At 38.2% G+C, this 21,363-nt stretch overlaps 1 pseudogene; it reads right to left on the minus strand.

Moving 5' to 3' along the window:
• Window positions 1-14,513: 14,513 nt before the first annotated feature.
• On the minus strand, window positions 14,514-16,574 carry LOC121776788 (annotated as a pseudogene).
• Between the last annotated feature and the right edge of the window lie 4,789 nt (window positions 16,575-21,363).

Consider the following 21,363-nt stretch of genomic DNA (forward strand, 5'->3'; position numbering starts at 1 on the left):
GCGAGTCCCGGCCCATCCCGAGCGTTGCACGGAGGAGAGTCACGGCCCAGGCCCGTCCCGGGGCCGCGTTCCCGGCCTGTCGCGCGTCCCGCGTCCCTGCCTGGGACGGCGTTGCATGGTGACGGGCCGCAACTGTAGAGTCCCGGCCCAGCGTTACACGCTCCTCGGGCCGGGCCGCAACCAATTTTTTTTTTTTAAATTCGAAAATTTTTTCTATAAATACTACTCCATTTTCATACACATTCAACTTCATATTCAACTTCAAATCTCTTCCTAAAATTCGAAAAAATGCCTCCACGTCAAAGAATATTCGAAGAAATTTGGACTCGCACCAATGTTTTCCAGAATTGACGTTATTTTTTTTGTATTTTATTTTCAGTTTTAAAATTTCTATGTTGTAATTTTGCAGTATTCGATGAAATTAAATTTTCCGTGTTATAAATTTCCAGCGTTTTTTATTTTACGAGTTAAATAGGTTGGAGTTGTGAATAGTGTCATTTATTAGTTGCGGCTCGGGCCGCAACCTGCAGGGTTACAGCAGTTGAGGCCTGGGCCGCAACTGTAGAGGAATGATGACGTGGAGGGGACTTGGGGCCGGAAATGGGGACGGGGTTAATGATGCCCTTAGACATAGAATTCAATTGGAGAATAATTTCCAAACCCTAAAATATTCCATTTTTGAACATTTTTATTTGTAAAACGGAAATATATACTTGGTATCTAATTCACATATTTTTCTTTTTAATATATACCACTTTAAATGATATTTTCTCCGTCTCATTAAATATGCAATATTTGAAAATCGACACTGATTTTTATGTAGGGCTGTTTCGTGAGTTAATGAAAAAAGAATAAAGTAAAAGATATAAAAAAGTAGACATTGGGATATTTCTATTTTAGAAAACGTTTCATTTTTAATGCGACAATCCAAAAAGGAAAATATTTCATTTTTAATGGATGTTTCAATTTTAATAGGATAATCCAAAAAATAAAACTTTTCATTTTTAATAGGACAATCCAAATATAAATGTATTATATTTTTTGTTCTCTTACTTTATTTTTTTTTATTCACAAAATAATGTTATGTAAAATCATATGTCAAATAATAAATATTCCATTTAAAATGGGATGATATATACAGTAAGTTTTTATTGGCACAAATGATTACCGAGGTTCCATATTCTGAGATAGTAGTACTTCCTCCGTCCCATAATAGATGACATATTTGGAAAATGTCATGAGATTTTAAGAGGTACTGTTTTGTCTGTTAGGTGGAGTAGTATATTTATATAATTATATTGATGTGAGAGTGAATTTTTTCTAAAAAATAAAATGTGACATCTTTTGTGGAACAAACTAAAAAGGAAATTGTGACATCTATTATGGGACGGAGGGAGTACCAATTTACTCCCTCTGTCCGGCATTAGGAGTCTCATTCCTTGACAGCAAGGGTTTTAAGAAATGTTAATAACAGTTGGTGGAAAAGAGTTAGTGGAATATGAGTCTCACTTGTATATATTAGTTTTAAATGAAATGTTAGTAGAATAAGTTAGTGAAATGTGGGACTCTATTACCATTTATGATAAAAGTGAACCAGGACTCCTATTGGCAGACGGACTAAAATGGAAAAACGTGACTCCTATTCACGGACAGAGAGAGTACTTGCTAAGTCAGTATTAATTGAAGTCTTGTTTGTATTTTAATTTATTTTTCTTTTAGTCAATACTAGTTTATTAAAATGTACTACATGTGTCCCACTATCGTAAAAAGTAAACACGTTTCATTTTAAGCACTTGTTTTGTAAATATGTTGAAGTAATAAATATTTATAGTGGAAAGAGAATAAAGTAAAATAGACAATAAGAAGGTTTCTCTACATTATTATCTCTCTTATTTTACTCTTCATCCACTTTACCTTTTTGTTACTCCTATAATTTTTATAAATGAGTGTTCAAAATGAAATGTCTCTACTACATGGGACAACAAATAATTGTATACTCCCTCTGTCCTAAAAAAATTTGGGCAATGAGTATGGCACGAGAATTAAGACAAAAATGGTAAAGTAAGAAAGAAGAGGAGAATGGTAGTTAAAGTAGTGTTAGTCGATAGTGGGACCTATATTATTAAATTAATATAATTTTCCAAAAATGGAATGCACATATTTTTGTGGGATGGACATCAATGGAAAGTGCAAATATTTTTATGGGACAAAATTGATAAAAAAAGTATGAACTTTCTAATTTTGGAAAGTCATTTCTCTCTAATGAAGTGGGACCCATGATCCACTAACAATACTTTTAAAACTTTTTCTTTCTATCTCTCTCTTACTTTACCAATTGTGTATTAAAACCCGTGTCAAACCAAATGTTCATACTCTTTAAGAATGAAAGGAGTATAATTCAATTGATGCCTTCACCAAGAAATAAAAAAATATAAATAAAACTTCAAATGAAAATTAAAAGATAATTTATAAGTTTTGGAAAATATGCGCGTGAAGAGAAGCATGTTTTGAATTGTAGAGTGCACTACGCAAATGGTCCTAAATTATGCGTTTCTTACGCAAACGGTCTCTAAACTTTAAAAATATCATGGGTAGTCCCTGGACTAAAGTGTAATCACATTCATTGTAATTTTTCACTATTTATCAAAACTTTGCACCAAAAATGCCCCCCGAGGCATGGAGGGCATTTTTGAACTTTCATATCTAAGTAACGGATATGATATTTTTCTATCTCTCTTTTCATTATTGGATATGATATTTTCTTATAGTTTTAGTTCCTAAAATGATATTTTTTACTTCACTTTTTCTATCACTTTATGTCAAATCTTCTTTTTCTCTCTTTCTCTTAAACTATTATAAAATATAAAATATAAAATAAAAATATTATGAAATTCTTAAATATATTAGTAATTATTAAAATTTTAATTATAAATATAATTGTAGCTAAATTTAATTTGATTGTGATTTGACTTTTTTAATATTAAAAATTAAAAGTTTTTAATTAACCCTAATTTTTTAATTTTTAATTAAATCCTAAATTTTTATTTTAATATTATAAAAATAATTGAAGCGTTATTTTGATAATTAAATTAAAAGTTTCAATTTTTATTATTAATACTATGTTTAAAAAATTAATAGTATTTTTGTTTTAATTTTTTACTTTTCTAAAAGTTTTAAAGAAAGAGAGGATCTGGTGTAAAGTGATTGAAAATGTGAAGTGAAAATTATCATTTTAGGCACTCAAACTCTAAGAAAATATTATATCCAATACTAGAGAGAGATAAAAAAATATCATATCCACCACCTAGATAAAAAAAATATCATATCCAAAAATGCCTCAATGCCTTGGAGACATTTGTGGTGCGAAATTGTGATGAATAGTGAAAAAATATCATGGATGTGATTACACCTTAGTCTAGGGACTACCCATAATATTTTTGAATGTTTAGGGACTGTTTGCGTGCGAAATGTATACTTCAGGGACCATTTGCGTAGTTCAATCTAAATTATGATTTTAAATAATATCTCTTGATACCCCATGAGATACTCCATGGCATGCAAGTGTTTGTAAGTGATACGCTCGGATTTTGCATGGTTTTAAGGCCACCTTTTGGTCCGTTTTTAATGTCAAAGTCGCATTACATGACCATTATTAGCATATTTTGTCTATTTTGGTATTTTGATATGTTTTGTGAGAAATGTGCATATTTAAGCCTAAAAAGGGAGTCAAAACGCGAAGTTGGAATCTGGAGTTGTTCTGCATGTTCAGCGGTCCGCTGCAACATTGCCGGCAACCGCTGGCGCCCAACGGCCGCTAAGCTAGTAGCGGCCCGCTCCGGGAAAGTTGTGCATGAAGTCAAGACACGCCCAGCGACCGCTAGAGTATGCGCGACGACCGCTACCGAGAGTCCGGAGAGTTACAGGATGATGGATGGTGACCGCTGAAACAAGTGCAATGACCGCCAGCCAAAGGTCAGAAGCCTCGGACCAACTCATGGTGACTGCCGACCAAGGTGCAACGGCCCGACAGGAAAAAGCGGCGAGCGAATTTGCCCTACTTTCTCTCCAAGATTTACCATATTTTACAACCCTTTTCATTATTGGAGAAGGGGGGATTTCTCCCCTATAAATAGCCCCCAAAGCCTCATCAAAAATAAGTTCCTCTTTTTGCAAAATACTTCCAAAGTTCAAAAGTTAGAGTACTTCATTATGCAAGGAGTTGAAGAAGAATTCAAGATCATCAAGGCTACAGGGATTCAACCTTTGGGTTTTATTGCTTTAGTTCTTATATTTTCATTATCTTCCCTTCAATCTATGTTTTAGCTTACCCAATCATGTGTAACTAAGCTCATAGGATTCTAGGGATGCGTTAGTAACTTTTATTGGTTTATACAATAAAACTCCTATACCATGTGAAGGGGAGAATTCTTCTAACCCTTCTATCTTTATTGTCCATACTCCTCCCCAATCTCCCAAAAAGGGTACACCTAAGCAAGCTAAGCTTCCCTCTCAGGAGAAGGCCAAAAAGAGGAAGAAGGCTAAGAAGAAGACTCAAATTCCAGTCGATCCCGAAGTTTTCGTGATCAAGACCCCGAGTGGGAAATACAAATGGTGGAGAAAAATTGGGAATAAGATGATCCAGTTCGCAGTCTTTGGCACAAGGGTCATTGATCCGCCCACCTAGTTGGGCCACTTCAAGTCGAGCCAACGACTCAAAATAAAAGCACTTGTTGGAAGGCAACCCAACTTGTTTTCTTTTCTTTATTTCTTTGTTTTTCGTTTTATGTTTTCCCTTTAAATTTCGTGTATTTTCTATGCACATAAAAAAACAAAAAAAAATCTAATCGTAGCGACCGCTACACAATCCACAACGGTCGTCCCAAAGTTTTCAGTGTGCAGGAGCAGTTCGGGCCTAGGGCGGGCTGTAGCGGGCGTTGTGTGGGCTGCAACGGCCCGTTGGAGATGCGCCGTTTTCAGAACACGCGCAGCGGTTGCTGCACGAGTCGTAGCGGTCGCCACGGAGAGGTCAGAATACGCGAAACGCTTATATAAGGTGAGTTTTCTCTCCTGCTTTCACCCATCTTCTCCAATTCTCCCTTGCACACGACCCCAACTACAAAACATAACCAAATTCACACACCCACACTCCCATTCTCTCATTCCATTCCGAATTTCAAGCTTTCGTCATCCAATTCTCTCAAACTTAAGGTATGAATCCTACCTTTAATTTATGAGTTTTGGTTAAATTCTTCCATGGATTTTGTTCTTTCATGATGAATTGTTCGGATGAAAAGCATGTTTTAGTATGTGGGATGATTGTGGTGATGCTTCTATTTGTGTTTCATAGTTAGATTTTGCATAGGGTGGTGAATTGTTGGTTGTTTTTTATGTTTCCCTCTTGTTCATAGTTGGTTATATGTTGCAATCATGTTCATAGCATCGTAAGGCTATTATTACTTCCATGAATTGCAATACATGTGTAGTCTTAGAGATTGTTGATTTGTGTTGACTATATTGATACGTCTCTACATGGGGGATGAATTTACGTTGGGGGATGGATTTAAGTGGTTCTAAATTGTTGATTTTGTTTCACATGCCTACATGTTACAATTTAGGATGCTTAATTGATACTTCCTCCGTCCACGAATAGAAGTCTCGTTTACTTTTTTGCACTTGTTTTATAAAAATGATAATAAATAGTTAAAGTGTAGAAATGGTAAAGTAAGAGAGAGAATAACATGATATTTTCTCCGTCCCATTAAATATGCAATATTTGAAAATTGACACAGATTTTTATGTAGGGTTGTTTCGTGAGTTAATGAAAAAAATAAAGTACTCCCTCCGTTTCGCCATAGTTGAGTCATTTTACCATTTCGGAAAGTTTCTTCATAGTTGAGTCGTTTCCAAAAAAGGAAAGAATTAGGAGATTTAATGGTGATTTAGGCATTTTATTTAACTTCCCTAATGACACTTAATTAGTGTAATTAAATGGAGAAACAAATCGCCTATTTTGGTGTGGGTCATTTACGCGTCTGCTTTCTCTCTCTCATCTAAACTACTCCTCCTTCTCTCTTCCCCAATTCTCAAACCCTAGATCCGCCGCTTTCATCCTCGATGATTTCGCCGACACACACAATGGACCGATTGAACCACCCCGATGGCGAGGGATGGATTAACCCTCGCATCACCCTCGTTCCAGCCGGGTCGCGCGGGAGAGTGTTGATTTCGTCCGCTTCCCGGAGAAGAGGTCGTATCTCGGCGAGTTCCCGGGGGAGAGGTCGTATTTTAAGCAATTCCCGCCGTAGATCTCGACAATCGGCCCGAGATGATGAAGGCTTAATCCACCATCTATTCTCGTTCATATGCCGTTCCCACATCGGCGAACTCGCCGAGACTCCGGCCGTTCCCACATCGGTGAAGGCCTCTCCCCCTACTGGAGGCCTTGCTGGTGGTGTCGACGGCAACCGAACTCCGGTCGGTTGCATATTTGGAGGTGTAGGCAGCGCCTCCCAGACTGGTGGCGTACCTGGCGGTGAAGGCCGCGCCTCCCTTACCGGAGGTGTTGCTGGTGGTGAAGACAAAGCCTCACCGACTGGTTGCGTATCTGGAGGTGAAGGCCGCGCCACCCCGACCGGAGTTCTTGCTAGTGGTGAAGGCGACGCCTCCTATGAGGTGACTGACAGCCCGGTAATGTCTGATGAAGAGTTTGTAAGGCGATATGTCATCACCGAGGCTGACAAGGAAGCATGGGAGAGAAACAAGGCCGAGGCAGAAAGGGAGATGAAGGCACTCTTCGGTGAAAATTGCTTGGATCCGTAATTTGGTTGGTGAGATCTTTGTGTATGCTGACTATAGTAAGTGGGCTGTCATTTGTGTTTTTATATGTGATCTTTTGTTATGTTTGTGTGATCTGTGATTTGTCTTTGGTTGTTGATGGACCTGTTGATGTTGTGCATAATGGTTGGTGATGGTTATGGGGTGGTTTTGATGTTGTGAATTTGGTGGTGATGGGGCTGTTGTTTGTGGTGGTGATGGGGCTGTTGTTTGTGGTGGTGATGGTGTTGTTGATTTTGGTGGTGATGGTGCTGTTGTGATAGTTACATGCATTTAGATAAACAACATCCATGATTTATGCACAGATACAACATTGTTCAAACACAAAATGCATCATTTCAGCCTATTGACGGCCTATTCAAAACACTAGCATGATATGTACATTCATGTGTATTCACTGAATGCATCATTCATGCACAAAGGCAGCCTATCCAAAAAACAAAAAAGCTTCTACTATACCTTCATAATCCTAATGACTGAGCAATCAGCTCCAATCCCTCGTTTCTCCCTTGGTCCCGCAGGTAAGCAATTGTTTGCATAGCCAGCTCCACTGGAACTTCTAGATCCTTTGGAAGTTGATTAGTCCTCCTTAAATGTGCTTTCCCCATGTGGGGCAGTTTGCATGTGTTATGCCCCTGAACTTTCATGATTTCCATGAAATATCCTTGAAGACTTAGGAAAACATTGTCCAAAGTCTGTGGCTGTAATTCATTGAATGATTGCACCACTGCATTCACTAAATCATCCACATTTTTGCATGCAGTCTGAGTTTGCAGTGATTGTATTGCTCGGAACCAACCCAAATCATTGACATTAGTGTCAGGTGAGTTAGGTGGTTGTTGCACAAGTGATATTGAGAAACCACTTTTTGTGCAGCTTCTTTGAAAGCTGGATCATTGTCTTTGATGTGTGATCTTGCATTGTCTTGTTGTATCTTGAGAATTTTAGTTGCCCCATCGGGCCACTTGGCTTTGATGGCAGGTAATATCTGTTCCCAACAAGTAGCCATGCATGATATCATCATTTGCACAACATTACAAAGCTGATTTGAAAAGTGTAACTCCTCATGCTTTGATTAAGGAACTTGTTTGATTACTTCAATGTGAATGAATAAAGGAACTTGTTTGATTATTCAGTGCTTTTTTATTGTATTGCTCGAAAATTTACAGAATTCAATTTCCATGTCTATTTCTTTTTTATTTACAGAATTTAAATATTTATTGTGAATAATTAGCAAATAAATAAATCATTTAAAAAAAGAATTATGTAAGTTGAGTTCAAATAATAAATCAAATCAAAATTGAAATTCACATTTAAAAAGTCCACCTACTTCATCTACTTTATTATCTACCCACTTAATCCATTAAACATCCCTTTCTTAGACTCCGTGCCGAAAAGTTCCGCCTCAACTATAGTGAAACGGAGGGAGTAAAAGATATAAAAAATTAGACATTGGGATATTTCTATTTTAGAAAACGTTTTATTTTTAATGCGACAATCTAAAAAGTAAAATATTTCATTTTTAATGGATGTTTCAATTTTAATGGAATAATCCAAAAAATAAAACGTTTCATTTTTATCTCATGAGCATAAGCATAAACTAGGTGACTCGTCATATCAAAGTAAGAACTGTGCTAGGGTGTTGTAGTTGGAATTTGTATAACCCTAATTGTGAAAGCACGTCCCTGGAATTCCCCTTATCTCTATACTTTTATCTCTGTGATTTATCTGCGATTAGTTGTTTCTTTGTTTTCAAAAATCTTCCAATTTTTCCGGTTTTCCAAATAGTAATTGAGTTTATTAGAAGATAGACAATTTGTGTTTGCTTTCCCATGATCGATATCTGGTACTAACCTTTTGCTATTCTATTCCTACTCTGTATACTTGCAGTTATTTATAGTGCCAATAAAAAGTGCATCATGTTTTTGGCGCCGTTGCCGGGGACAGCAATTCAATTTCGGATTGATATTTTCAAACTGACAATTTTACTACTTTGGATTTTAATTGCTTTGTGTTTTTAATTTTTGTTTAATTTTTTTAGTTTTGTTCTTTTAGGTTGTGTATACGAACGCGTTCTGGGAAGAACATCTTAGAGCCGCTTGATCCCGCACTTGAAAAGACCCGTAGGAAAATAAGAAGTGAGCAAGGATCAATGGGAGACAGAACAGAACTAGAGAGGCTGCAAGACATGGTCAAGCTGTTGATGGAGGAGAGAGATGCGGAAAAGGCTGCCCGTGAGGGGCAAGAAAAGAAGGACAATGAGATAGTGCCCGTGATGTACATGTTCAATCATGGGAATATGATCACCTTCCCTGAAGGCCCTCGCAATGATGCTAACAATTTTGAGCTGCGAATGACCCTTATTCAAAGGGTTGAGCAGTCTCCTTTTGCAGGAAGGGCAACAGAAGATGCCAACACGCTCAAGTTGAATGGTATCGACGACAACGCCATTAGGTTAAGACTCTTCCATTTTTCCTTAATTGATTCTGCTAAAGAGTGGTTTGAGTGTCTGCCCACAAAGCAAGTCTCCAAGTGGAAAGATATAGTAGCGGCCTTTCTCGACAAGTACTACCCGCCAGGCACGATATTGAAGCAAAAGAGTGAGATCTTCCAGTTCATGCAAGGCCCCGACGAGCCCCCTCTACAAGGCGGTTTCGCGGTTCAAAAGCCTACTCCGCAAGTGCCCCAACCACGGTTTCACCGTGGACCATCAGGTAGGGATCCTATATAATGGTTTCAATGAAAAAATCAGTGTTATGTTGGATTCAGTAGCCAATGGGGGATTCTTGAGGAAGAGTGGACCAAAGGCCAAGGCGGTGACAGAGGAGTTCGCTATCAATAGTAGAGGGTGGTCGAAAGAGAGGCACAACATGCGGAGAGTAGCGGCCATAGAGGAGGCCGATGAGAGTTCCATTGCTAAGGAATTGGCCGAGTTTAGAATTCGGGTTGACCAAATGGACACATCTAGAAGAGAAGATTCGACTCCACTGACCTCCGTCATTGCGGTCACCAAACCCGACACTCCTCCCGCTCCTGTAGAAGACATCAACTACGTGCAACAAGGAGGCGGTCCCAATCGGGGTTACAACAACAATTATCGCCCTAACCAGGGGGGCGGTAATTTCAATAATTATAATGGGAACCCTTCTCATCCTAACCTTTCTTATTCTAACAATAATTTCTTGCAATCTCCCGCAGGGTTTAATGTTAGCAAATGTGGGGTAGTTGAGCCAATCAAGAAAGAGGACAAGTATGACCAAGGGATCATGAAGATTTTAGAAGTGCTAGTGCAAGATAGAAAGACCAATGACACCAAGATTGGGATTTTTGAAGCAAGGTTGAACAATCTCGAGCAAGGAATAAACATCATTGCCATTGTCGTCTCGAACATCCAAACTTAAATGGACCAAGTCCACAAGAAGCTCGAGGAAGACAAGGCAAAGGCAGCAGCACGAGTGGCGGACATAAACAAAAAGTGGGTCACCAAGCAGAAAAAAGACGAAGGCAGCACCTCCGAAATGAAATCTGGGGACTGCCCGATGCCCAGCGGACCGCCGCACACTTTGCAGCGGGCCGCTACTGGGGCACCGTCTGGAGTCTGTCCAACGCCTAATGGACCACCGCACATCCTGCAATGGTCCGCCACAGAAGAGGCAGGGGCCTGCCAAGAATGAGCACGTGCGGCACAACGGGATTGTACTCCCTGTCCAGCCGAAGAAGAAGTTCAAGCATTTTCTAAACATGTTTTTCAAGGTCCATATTAACATCCGTCTCGTTGAATCAATGCAGGAGATACCTAGGTACGCAAAGCTACTAAGGGAGGCCGTGATAAGAAAGAAGAAACCAACCAAAGCCGACCTTAAGTTGCCACATCATTGCAGCGAGATCATTCAACGGGAGAGGGCCGTGAAGAAAAGGGACCCCGGTTAGTTCATCATAAGGTGCTCTATTGGAGAAGGAAAAGTGGACAAGGCTCTTTGTGACTTGGGAGCCAACATCAACATCATGCCTATGAAAAGCTCAACATCGGACCTCTCAAGACGTCGGATGTAATCATAAGGTTGGCCGACAATTCGGCAATCAAGACAGTGGCCATGAATGAGGATGTATTGGTTAAGGTAGACGATTTAATTTTCCATGCCGACTTCATTATCCTTGATATGAAAGTAGACAAAAATGTGCCTCTAATCTTAGGTAGAGATTTTCTAGCTACATGCAAAGCTCTTAATGAAGGTAGAGGTGAGATCACAATCAGTGACAACTACAGTTGCTCCACCTACAAGATTGAGAGTGATGTGCTTAAATATGAAGAGGCGCAACAAGCAAGGAAGGAGCGCGAATGTAGGGCGGTCATGATGATCGACACGTCTAAGCCTTATAGGACATGTGAAGGGGAGAATTCTTCTAACCCTTATATCCTTATTGTCCATACTCCTCCTCAATCTCCCAAAAAGGGTACACCTAAGCAAGCTAAGCATCCCTCTCAGGAGAAGGCCAAAAAGAGGATGAAGGCTAAGAAGAAGACACAAATTCCAGTCGATCCCGAAGTTTTCGTGATCAAGACCCCGAACGGGAAATATAAATGGTGGAGAAAAATTGGGAATAAGATGATCCAGTTCGTGGTCTTCAGCATAAGGGTCGTTGATCCGCCCACCTAGTTGGGCCACTTTAAGTCGAGCCAACGACTCAAAACAAAAGCACTTGTTGGAAGGCAACCCAACTTGTTTTCTTTCCTTTATTTCTTTATTTTTCGTTTTATGTTTTCCCTTTAAATTTCATGTATTTTCTGTGCATATAAAAAAAACAAAAAAAATCTAATCGTAGCGACCGTTGCACAATCCACAGCGGCTGCCCCAAAGTTTTCAGTGTGCAGGACCAATTCAGGCCTAAGGCGGGTTGTAGCGGGTGCTGTGCGGGCTGCAACGGCCCGTTGGAGATGCGCCGTTTTCAGAACACGTGCAATGGTCGTTGCACGAGTCGTAGCGGTCGCCACGGAGAGGTCAGAATACGTGAAATGCCTATATAAGGTGAGTTTTCTCTCCTGCTTTCACCCATCTTCTCCAATTCTCCCTTGCACACGACCCCAACTACAAAACATCGCCAAATTCACACACCCACACTCTCATTCTCTCATTCAATTCTGAATTTCAAGCTTTCGTCGTCCAATTCTCTCAAACTTAAGGTATGAATCCTATCTTTAATTTCTGAGTTTTGGTTAAATTCTTCCATGGATTTTGTTCTTTCATGATGAATTGTTCGGTTGAAAAGCATGTTTTAGTATGGGGCATGATTGTGGTGATGCTTCTATTTGTGTTTCATGGTTAGATGTTGCATAGGGTGGTGAATTGTTGGTTGTTTTGTATGTTTCCATCTTGTTCATAGTAGGTTATATGTTGCAATCATGTTCATAGCATCGTGAGGCTATTATTACTTCCATGAATTGCAATACATGTGTAGTCTTAGAGATTGTTGATTTGTGTTGACTATATTGATACGTTTCTACATGGGGGATGAATTTACGTTGGGGGATGGATTTAAGTGGTTCTAAATTGTTGATTTTGTTTCACATGCTTACATGTTACAATTTAGGATGCTTAATTGATACATCCTCCGTCTACGAATAGGAGACTTATTTACTTTTTTGCACTTGTTTTATAAAAATGATAATAAATAGTTAAAGTGTAGAAATGGTAAAGTAAGAGAGAGAATAACATGATATTTTCTCCGTCCCATTAAATATGCAATATTTGAAAATCTACACGGATTTTTATGTAGGGTTGTTTCATGAGTTAATGAAAAAAAAAGTAAAAGATATAAAAAAATTAGACATTGGGATATTTCTATTTTAGAAAACGTTTCATTTTTAATGCGACAATCCAAAAAGGAAAATATTTCATTTTTAATGGATGTTTCAATTTTAATGGAATAATCCAAAAAATAAAACGTTTCATTTTTATCTCATGAGCATAAGCATAAACTAGGTGACTCGTCATATCAAAGTAAGAACTGTGCTAGGATGTTGTAGTTGGAATTTGTATAACCCTAATTGTGAAAGCACGTCCCTGGAATTCCCCTTATCTCTATACTTTTATCTCTGTGATTTATCTGCGATTAGTTGTTTCTTTGTTTTCAAAAATCTTCCAATTTTTCCGGTTTTCCAAATAGTAATTGAGTTTATTAGAAGATAGACAATTTGTGTTTGCTTTCCCGTGATCGATATCTGGTACTAACCTTTAGCTATTCTATTCCTACTCTGTATATTTGCAGGTATTTATAGTGCTAATAAAAAGTGCATCAGTAAGCCATGGCTCGGTGCTGTTGAAACACACTCAAAGTCATACGATATCATTGAGTTTGTGAGTGAATGAATTGAATTGGTATGTAATTATAGAAACCCTAGTTTCTTGAAAACGTAAATAACACTATTAATCAAAATTTGCGGTAGAAACAAAGAAATCATTATTTATAAGCGTATAAAAACACCCTAGGGACTCAAAGGAAATAAAACGAAAACTAGAAAATTATAATTAACCAAAAAAAACTGCAAATTATCTTTTTCGCCCTCTAAACGATGTCACATGGCCAAAATCAATCGTTCATCATCGGTGACAAATTACTAAGCTCATTTCCTAAGCATCATGCGAATTTCTAAGCACCGTGTCAATTTCTAAACACCGTTGAATTTTAAGTCATTCCAACACGTAATGTTTTTGACAAGTTTTCGGCATCGCCGACGTCTATGCTAGAACTGCACTATGCACATTTGGGTAATAGTAGTATCATATCATGGACTAAGGAGTAATCACATTCATGATACTAAGGAGAGACAGATAAAGAAAATATCATATCCAATACCTGGCTATTAAAGTCTAAAAATACTCTCCATGCCCTGAGGAGCATTTTCGGTGCAAAATTATGGTGAATAGTGAAAAGTATCATGAATGTGATTACTCTTAGTCCATGACTACCCATGATATTTTTAAAGTTTAGGGATAGTTTGAATGCGAAACGCATAGTTCATGGACCATTTGCGCTCACCCTAAATTTAAAATATATAGATATAGAGTGACACATATTTTAATAATGATTTATTCACTAATAACCTGTATATAATTTGTAAACCTGATTTCAGTTTCATCAGTAATAAAACTTTAACAATTCATAGTATTATTCAAAATATCAACATGAAATAATTATCCCACAAATTATATGCAATTTATACTAAAAAAATGTAAAAGAAAATACTACTAAGTGAATTAATAATGACCCAACAATTTTAGGACATCAAATAAGCCTAAGAACTCATCTTCTACTAAAATAAAATTAAATACAAACCCTAATCAATTAACAAAATTATTATAAATCTAATACAGTAGTATAAATATTTCATTGTTAGATGAAAGGAGACATGTGAAAATACCCATTTCCCCGTACTATACTTGAACAGAAGACGTTGCTTTTTAGCATCATAGAACACAAATTGGGAAACTACGACCTGCATAAATTAATCAAAGAAGATGGGAGAAGTTCCCACAGAGTTGAATTTGTTTGATCATGAAATACTATAAAATACTCTAGATTTGTATTTGGAATCTATTTTTGCTTTAACTGTTAAAGGGCACATTAATTAATAAGTTTATTAAAGCGATACAATTCTATCATCAAACATGCGCTAAATCTCATAAACGCACGAGAGAAAGGCATCCATCTTGTCCTTGTCCCAACAGCACCACAAACTCATCATTCCCACTCACCACCGGCCCGGCGTGCTTCGGCCTCCCAAACCCTATATCCACCTCCCCGAACGGCAGCTTCCACCAGGCCGACACGTCCCGTCGCCGGAATCCCCTTATACACCTCCAGCCAGTCGATCACCGACCTTATATACTCCGGCGTCACCCTCTCCCTCCCTCTCCTCACCATCTCCACCGCGAACCCCGCCGCCCCCCCAAGCAAATCCCCCGCCCTCGCGTTTGCAAACGCCGTGATCACCGCGTTCCCCGCCAAACTCCTAGGCAGCGGCGGCGACGCCCTCTCCGTCACGTCCACCGCGAAGAGCACCATCGATTCCCGGTCATCGTCGCTGAAGTAAGCTTTAGTCCTCGCGCGCCATATGTGGGCCACGATGGCCTCGAACGTCGAGCACTGGATCCCGGCCTTGTCCTTGAACAACTTGAGCATCTCCGAGGTGAAGCGCAGCACGCTGTGGGTGTACTTGTCGGAGAAGATTAATGGAGACGGCGAGTTCCGGGCTTGGGAGGTGAAAGATGAGGCGAGAGATGAGCTATTGAAGTATTCCTTGTGCGGGAAGTCGATTTGGGGTGGGGTTCTTGATTTGATGCAGCCGCGGTCGTTATTGATTAATTTCTTTTTTATTTCTTCTACATCTCCAATGCAGATGGAAGCAAGATCTTGGAACAATTTGCTCGCTGATTTCCCATCCAAAATTGCGTGGTTTGTCACAAACCCTAGTGCGAATCCACCACATGCACATTTTATCACCTCGCTCCAAAACCAAAATGTATTATCATTTACACTCGGATATTGTAATAATTGTAATATCCGAGTGTAAATAATTGTAAACATTGGCTGAATTTTGCTATTTTCCACAAACTTTAAAAGTGGCCTTAATAATTACTACAACCATCAAGATTAATCCCATGACGGGTTATTCTTCAAACATGACAGTTCTACGAGGCATATCTTATCCTATTAGACACATATTATTCAACGTTGAATTCAAGAATTAGGGTATCAAAATGACACCTTTCATGTATGATTCAGACTGAGCCACATGGAACCAAAATCTGCCGAAATTTTTCTTTTTGGGTCGCGTTGGAAAAATTGGACATTTTCAAAAGTTTATTAGGAGTATCTTATAAAGGGAAAAATAGTACTCCCTCCGTCTCATAATAGATGACACACTTGGGGAATGACACGAGATTTTAGGAGATGTTATTTGGTGTGTTAGGTGGTGAGAGAAAATAATATATTTATATTAATATGAGAGGGAACTTTTTCTAAAAAAGAAATGTGACATCTTTTTTGGGACAAACTAAAAAGAAAAGTGTGACATCTATTATGGGACGGAGGGAGTACTTCATCTATCCCACTTAAGATGACCCATTTTTTTCTGCACTTAGTACCATTTTTTAAAACACGTGCAAAAAATAAAATGGGTCATCTTAACTAAGACAGTTGGAGTATTACTACTCCAAATTAAAATAACACTACCTGTGGATCTCCATGTATAGTCGATTTATAATGAAGTGAAAATGAATTAAGCTTGCCTGAACAGTGAAAATCGCAGTTTCTGCTAGGCTTTTATAAAGGCCGGGTCGATGAACGAAGTGATGGAAGGTTGGGTTGGGATGCGAGAGGTCGCCAAGATCCTCGAGAGAGAATCTTGATTCCGCGCTCACAAACAAGACTCCCACGTTGTTGCAGACGAGCTCTATCCTCTTGCTTTCGTCGTTGAAGCTTAGCCTCCCGGCCATGAAATAGTATGGGGTGAGCAACACATTCTCCACAGCTTTTCTCACCATTTCAGCAACTCCAGCAGTGGATGAACAAGGCGGAGCTTCGTAGAAGAAGACGGTTTCCACTGGGAAAGTCACTGCCTGATCGATATTCGATAGGAAGATCGTCTCAGTTGGGGTCGGATTGTGTGGTGAGAAGAGTGAAATTGCCTCTTGTTTCACTACATCTTCATCTATCAAAGAGATGATGTTGTTAGCCATGCTGAAAAATAATGGTTTGCATGATCTAGGGTTGGACGTTGGAATTTATATATAGGGTGCTTGTGAGAGAGAGATTTTGTTGGAAATAAGAGTGATGTGTTGATGGGCGGGCGAGAAGAGTATGAACGAGGTTTTTGTGGGGTTTTATTGGCTGAAATGGAGAAAAATATTCTAGTGGAAATGAGTTCGTGAATCGAAAATGTAGAGGTATGAAATGCTCATTTCTTTTTATTGCACTACGTCGTCAAATAAATTTATACTCCCACCGCTCCATTATGAATTTATATTGGAATTTCGTTGTATCTATATATGTTTCATTATGAATTTATACTCTACATTATTCCCGATCTTACTTTACAATTTCTCACTTTAACTATTTATTATTTTTTCAAAATGAGCTAATGCAAATGAAATGTCTGTATTAAGGTGGAACAAAGGAAGTACTTAGTATTAATTGAAATAATATTGGCCTCTCAATACAAAAAAAACACTAATTAATTAGGTATGAACTGAATAAAAATTTTAAAATTGGTACAATAATATACCAGATCTCAATTTATTTAGATCTTTGTTACGATGAAATTTATACATTATATTCATCTTTCTACATACCAACAATAATAAAGCCCTGCTGTTCTCTTTGGCATTAACATCAAAGGCTCGTAGCTTTAATTTGGTAAACAATCGTGGGGAAATGGTGTGGCCTTGACATAAGGTCGTTTGTAGATGAATATCAATGTAATTAGGAATAGGAGACATTTCTAACCCAGCGACAAGTTATGTTGTTGGTGGTACGAACATCGATGTTGGAAAACAGCTTCGGTGAGGTTATTTGGGTATGTAAACAAGCATGTTTCGAACAACTTTTGCAAGGAAAAGTCTAAATTCACTTTTTTTAGTTGCGAGAACATTTAATTTTATTCAACTGCATTTGCTTATTCATTAATGTGGAAATGTTTTCTCCAAGCGAACAAATCTAAATTTTCTGCACTGTGCACTGGGTAGTGGAACAAGTTATCACGGTAAGTGACTAGTTGGTTCCTTGTATAAGTAAAGTAAAAGTATTCACAACCAAGATAGATTTTGATTACCTATCACAAAAATTTATACAGTCAGTTTAAAAGTTTCTTTACCTTGGAGACTAACGATGCTGGTGTGGTATAGCATTGAATAGCTCTAACATTGAGATAATCAATTCTTGCTATTTATCTCAATCTTTGTATATAATATTGAGCATACAATATCAATTATGCATTGGTTTGATTTATCAAAATGTGAGGGTTTTTTTATAGTCTGATTCATGATATATTCTGTGTTGGTGATCATATCTAGAGTTGCTAGGATTTTTATTGCACGGAATCGAGTGTTGGAGAGCCTGATTTGATAATATCCTTAAGAAGCGTTCAGAAAAAATGATTTATTATTCAGGAATATGACCGGTTATAAGATACTGCCTCCACTATTATGGAACGGAGGGAGTATTATTTAGTTAAAGTTAAATAACAAACTTATATATTAATTTAATTTAAGAGGAAGTCCATATTACACGTAGGGATTGGAATGACAATCAATATTATTTATTATAGTGGCTGAAATAATATGATGTTGGACTAGGATTAAATTGAAAACTCAAATTAATTAGAAAAAGTTCAACAAGCTCGGTCCAGTCCAACCTCATTGGAGCTATGGTCTGCTCCATCATAACTCCATAAATAATGACTAAACATGAGACAAAATCCATCTTTTAGAACACATCAGAAACCCTAGCCGAGTACTATATATTCTCATAAACATTTAATGTGCCACACAAATATCAAAATATGAGTTTGAGAATAGATAGGAACATCGACGATTGAGTACAAAGACGTCATCTTGAGAATTCACGAGTGATAAGGCTCATTTCATTGGTTTTTGGGTGTTTTTACATGTTTGTAGAAAGATAAAGTTTAAGTGTGAAGGAAGGCCGCTGGATCAGAATGGTGCAAACTGGCTAAGCAAATGCAGAGGAGGCAAATTGGAGTGAAAGTGTAGAAAAGACGCCCAACTAATCAAGAGGAATTATCATAAGGAGCTAGCATTGCAATTGTGTACAAGACAGAGAGAGAAGGTAACCCTTTGCTACAGGGGTACAAATGTCAAATCAGAAAGAAGGTGCCCTAGGAGTCGTCCTATAAATAGAGAAGCTTAGCAAAGAAGGAGTCCTCCCCTACAATTTAGATACTCAGGGTTAGTTCCGAGGTGCCTCAGGAGGTAGCAATTCCTTCCACACCAGATCTCTCACCTCACACACTCTAGATTTGTTCTCTACCTCCTAGCTCGGAGGAGGAGTGTTATATTTCCTGCCATTTCCAACTATTCTGCCACTGCTTCGGAGTGAAAATACAATCGGTTAATTTCTGTTTTTGCCTATTTTCGTTTATTTCTTAAGTGTTTGAACATCTTAGTCGTAGATCTTCTTAGTTAGCTGTTGTTTTAGTTAAATCTCATGTTGGTCTTGCTTTCACTGTTTAATCTTGTATTACCTTTTGCATTATGAAAGTTTTTCTTGGATCTCATGATGTTGCATTTTATTTCTGCTTTGTAGGATGCTTATCGCAATTGTTGCTTGTTTGATTTCGTAGATTTAGTTTATTAGTATTTGATTTTGCAGATCAAGATTATTTAGCATAAAATGAAAATGCATGCCAGCTTAGTTTTGTTTTAATTCGCTTTCCAGTTGATCAATTAGCCTAGATCAATCATTGTCAGTTTCAGTTTCGTGTGTGCATTTCATTCGAAGCATCGTGTGTGCATTTCATTCGAAGCATATTCTGTATTCTTAAAGCATGTTCATCCACGATGTTTGCAATGCTATATTTTATGTAGTTAGCAGAAGATGGAGTAGAAAATCGTTCAAATAAATCAGATCTGAAAAGTACTTTTTGCTTTTACTTTTGTCTTTGCATGCTTTTACTTCCAATTAGCAAGTTAAGTTATTGTGGTCCCATTTTACTTTGTTACCTTGCATGCCTGTTTTAGGAAGTTCCAGCTTGATTTGTTAGTTGTAGGTGTTGTTTTAGCTTAGCTTTAAATTAATGCTCACTTTATGTACCGTATCATGCTTAGGTACCTTTCTAGTCTAACGGATCAGTCTAGATAGAGTTACATGTTCATCTTTCTAGTCAAGTAGCTAGTATGTCCATTTATCTTATTTCTATTTTCACTGTCTTTTCATTCTAGTTGATCAGTTTAGATAGGATTTCCTATTTCACATTTCACTCAATTAGCTTATACTTAACCCACTCAAAGTTGCATGGCAGCAGCCAAAACCCCTTTTTCTTCCAGAATGTCCTCACTCACCCTCGCAACACATCTATCCTTGTGGAATTCGATCATTATTTCCTTGTGCTAGTTTTTAGTATCTTCTGTGTTAAGGTTTTGAAAGAGTTTTTGCTTCGGGCCTCATGTCCAATGACACGCGGATAAGTCTAGAGACTCTGTTTGATCAGTCTACGTGTTCTACATGTACATGCACGAACGTGGATAGATATAGCCAGTCTACATGATTAGTATGTGATTCAAATTTATATTTCAACACACACATACATTTCACGAAGTTAGTAAAACTCGGCCCCAAAATAAATCTGTCACGATCGCCCTTTAGGAATAATAAATGCGGGCAATCGTGATTAAAGAACTTAAAGAACAGACATAGAAAACTAGGGTTTCAATAAAGGTTTGACCCAGAATTAATAAAACGACCAAGGGTTTGACATTATTCAAATGATACCAAGTTTCCAAACATTCAAATAAACAGCTTCAATGTGTAATAAAAGACAAGTAAAGGAAATGTCACAGCGGAAGCATCCAAGAGAAGAGGGAAATCATGTATGAAGACACAACGACACTCGGTGTTTCAAGACAACCATAGTTTTTATTGATATTTGCTCAACACCACCAACCGCTCGTCGCCGCTCAACCTGCACATAGGAAAAACACATGCAGGGTTGAGTACTATAAAAATAATACTCAGTGACTCATGCTGAAAATATTTTTAAGTAAAAATATAATTTATCTTGTCATACGTAAGTAACCATCGGGGGTTTAGCTTTAGAAAGGCCCGAGGCACTCAAAATCATTTCCCATAGTAAAAGTCGATTGATCAGTCATTTTCCCATAGACGTTAGCCATATCTGCCAATACATGACAAGGAATGCGGCCGCAAACCAGGTCACTAGACCGGCCAGCCCGTACGTTAGCACACGATCTACCATAGGTGTACACTAATCCAAGTAGGGTTTGCGGCCCTACGAGGACACGAATTCGATTTAAATAATAGTGGCAAAAGCCACATCAGATAGGCACGTTAAAACAAAACACGGCATGATAAACATAGCAATTTCCAGCGATAAAGTATTTAGGACATTGTTCTTAGTTAAAAGAAAGCTCACCTCGACCGTTTAGACCTTAAGTACTTCTTTCTCTTTGTTTTCACACTTCGTGCACGAGTTATCACCTTTAGATAATGTGTATTACCAATCAGTCACCAACATTGACTCATAATTATGCATGTCCCCAACGTTTCCCTTTTCCCCAACAACAAAAGGAAGCACACCGTAGCAAGCATCATCGAATAACACATCACTTCATCATAGAGTGAGTTCCTTAACACATGCATATCATGTATATCATTTAAAACACAACAACATCGTTATTTTTGCAAGGATAGAAATCTGGCAGAAAAGCGCGGTCATTTTGTAAAACTCATTTAAAATTCATCCGGCCTCCGCTGGGGCTGAAACTTTCCCAC

Source organism: Salvia splendens, chromosome 18 (genome assembly GCF_004379255.2).
Source record: "Salvia splendens isolate huo1 chromosome 18, SspV2, whole genome shotgun sequence".
Classification (NCBI taxonomy): Eukaryota; Viridiplantae; Streptophyta; class Magnoliopsida; order Lamiales; family Lamiaceae; genus Salvia; species Salvia splendens.